At 33.3% G+C, this 3279-nt stretch overlaps 1 long non-coding RNA gene across 1 annotated transcript; it reads right to left on the bottom strand.

Annotated features, from left to right (window-relative positions):
* Positions 1 to 1340: 1340 nt before the first annotated feature.
* Positions 1341 to 2718, bottom strand: LOC107934639 (uncharacterized). The gene is made up of 2 exons (XR_001693972.2): positions 2051 to 2718; positions 1341 to 1757 (listed from the first exon to the last, which is right to left on the bottom strand). It is a non-coding gene; the product is annotated as an uncharacterized lncRNA (long non-coding RNA).
* Between the last annotated feature and the right edge of the window lie 561 nt (positions 2719 to 3279).

Below are 3279 nucleotides of genomic sequence, written 5' to 3'. Positions count from 1 at the left end.
TACGGTTGCTAAAATTTCTCAAGATTCATTGAGGGTCCCATTAAACACAAGTGTTTACTCTTTGAATTTCATCGCTTTCAGTGAATCAATGGGCCATCTCATAAAGGGAAGATAGTTTTACAAGTGGTTTATTGAATAAATTATTTTTTAGGAACTAATGATTAGTATATGACATAAAGGCCCAAATGCAAAATCTTCTAGCACATCTTCAGTGGTCATTGTTACAGAGTTGAATCTCTTTACAAAATCTCTCAATGATTCATCTTCTTGTTGTTTGATTTACATCAAGTATGCTAGTGACCGCTGAAGAGTTTTTTTGGTTAAAAACTTGCTTATAAACATGTCTGCTATCTATTTAAAATTAGAGATAAAGTGTTATGGAAGTGCTAAACAATAAGCTTGTGCTAAATCTTTCAAGGTCATCGAAAATGCTCTACACTTTACTTAGTCTAAAGCATCTAAAAGATTCATATGATTGGTATAATAGGCCAAATGATCCTAGGGATCCCCATGTCTATCATAAAACATCTTGGGGAACTTGAATGTTAGGGAAACATGGTAGCGGAGTACCTTAGTCACTTAGGGTTATTGGTATACTTTATGAGTAAGCCAGATGATTCTGATTTCTTACAATCTTGTATTTTTTCCTTAACTTCTGCATTTCTCTTCAATTATATATTCATTGAATTGCTAGCTTTGACTACTGCTGTTATCCTTAGAATCAGTTGCACTCCTAGTACCACGTTGCTACTTGTGGGTGGAGTGAGTTGTCTTATCCTCTTGCTCCTAGGGGTTTTACATCTGGGCCTCTTTGGCTGCCCCTAATTTTTTGATGATCTTTTCATTTCTTTCATTCATTATATCCATTTGCCTCTAACTTTCTAATTAAGATAAAATTCTACTGTTCCTTATATCTCCTTTGTGGGAGAATAATTATTCTTCGAGTGCCTTTATATTCTCTTGCATTTCAGTAAAATTTTTAGACCCTAATTGGGGGTTTTGAGAGCTTTGATCAAGTGGGAGTACTAGTATAACCTTGGGGTTAGTAATTGTAATACCATAATGGGAGGTATTGACAATATTGTTGGTAAGGATTGTACTGTGTTTGCAAATGCTCTTAAATAGCTTGCGTTATGCTTGTTTGGCCATGGCAAACTACATCGCTTTGGGGATTCTATTGGTTGTTATGGGGGTTACACTCATTGTTGGGAGAACATTGTAATCCGGATTGGTCATTGTTGTCCACATTGATCGCACCAAATTGTTAACAAGTGGAATCAACAAGAACGAATGGGCGTTGGTGATTATGATGGTTACTCTTTGTTGATAAGTGGAATCAATAAGAAAGAGTGGAATCACCTTGCACTGGGCCAAAAAGTCGTTGTGTTTGGTGATGATTGTACAGCCCAATTTTTGCCCGGGGCCTATGTAGGAATAAAACCCAAACTAACACCCAATTGCAAAACCCAAAGCCCAAAACAAACCTAAACCCAACTAAACTAAACCTAACCCAAAACCTATCAACCCAATTAAAACCCAAGCAAAATAGCCTGATTACACTAGCCCAAAAAACTTGATGGCCTGATAAGCCCAACGCTTAAACCAGTTTCAGCAAAGCCAAAACCCAAGCTAACCTTCAGCACTGCGCCTCCCTCCTGCCATCCACGTGCTTCTGTAGTGCACTAAGCACTCGAGGGTCGGCTCTGCCCATCCCTTGCACCAAAATAGAAGCCCCGCTCGTTGACCTTCCCCTCAACCTGTAAACAGACCCAAAAGAAGAATAGAGACAACGCAACACGCAAAGGCAGACAGTGACAAAAACAAACAAAAAGAAATTGATAATAATAGGTATTCGGCTATATAGCCACAAGAACTTCAATGTAATATTTTTACAGACAGATTTCGAATACAAAAAAAGAGTGAATCGAAAATAAAAAAAAACATCAAATCAGAAGTTCTTTTAGTTTCTCTAAGGTATTGTTAAATATTGCATCATCTACTTTCAACATAGCAAAATATATCAATATATTTTCGAAATAAATTTTCTTACCTTTGTTACGAATCGGAAAATGGAAAGTTTCTTCTATTTTCTTTGCTTTTTGAAGTTTTCATCTCAAAAACGGGTCAAGGGAGGAGAAATAGCCAAAATGGCCTTTTTCCAGTGAACTCCGGCCACCGCGGACGGCGGTAGCCGTCGCCGGCGGCTGGTGGCCATGGTAGAGCCACGGTGGCACTTGGCCAAACTTGGAGAGAAGGGGGAGAGTGTTTTGAGAGGTTTTTGAAAGTTTTTTTTTAAAAGAGGGGTAAAATGAATTTTTGGTAAAAAAATTTGATTTATAAAGCTTAACAAAACGGTATCATTTTGATTTAAAACACTAGGCGCAAAACGGTGTCGTTTCACCCTTACAATCCGCGTGTAGACCCGACCTGCCAGCAGGATCTGTGTGTTTTCAACAAATAGGTTATTTTGCATTTAGCCTTTCCGCTTTTTTATGGTTTTGCAATTAAGTTTCTTTTATTTCTAATTTTACCCTGAAATTTTGCTTCGATTTCATTTTAGCCCCGTGTAAAGTGCTGCATTTTGGAGGGCAGGGATATTTTCCCGTTTAGTCCCTCCTTGTTATTCACTCACTCGATTCGGTCCTTTTCTCTTTTATTTATTTTCAGATTTGGCCCAAACTTTTGTTTTAAGTTCAATTCAGTCCTTTTTATTGTTATTTCGACTATTTATTAAATTAATTAATTTTAACATTATTATTTATTATTATTATTACTATTATTTTTATTCCTATTATTACTACTATTTTCGTTATTATTACTATTACTATTATTATTACTATTTTTGTTATTATTATTACTATTATTATTATTATTATTATATTTTCTTTGTTTATGTATTTACCTATACGTTATTATTATATTAAATAATTTAATATTATTATTTTTAGCACATATTTTTTATTTTTTTATATATCATTATTCTTGTTATTATCGTTTTATCATTTATTTTATTTATATCATTTTAAACAATTTTATACTTCAAATTATTTATTATTTGTATTATTGTTATAATTATTATTATTAGTATTATGTTTAAAACTACTTTACCTAATATTTCTTTCTTTACCCATTACTAATTACTATCAATTTTTTTAATTAAATTTTAGTTTTTATTTGTTCATTTACTTTTCTTTTTAATTTATTTTATATAATTGGTTGGTTTTATTATTTTATTATTATTTACCCCTTTTTTATTTTTGCTCTTAAATTGTTATTCAT

The sequence above is a fragment of the Gossypium hirsutum genome, chromosome A06 (assembly GCF_007990345.1).
Source record: "Gossypium hirsutum isolate 1008001.06 chromosome A06, Gossypium_hirsutum_v2.1, whole genome shotgun sequence".
In the NCBI taxonomy this organism is placed as follows: Eukaryota; Viridiplantae; Streptophyta; class Magnoliopsida; order Malvales; family Malvaceae; genus Gossypium; species Gossypium hirsutum.
Note: the sequence above shows the minus strand (reverse complement) of the source record. Positions and strands in the feature narration are given on the sequence as shown.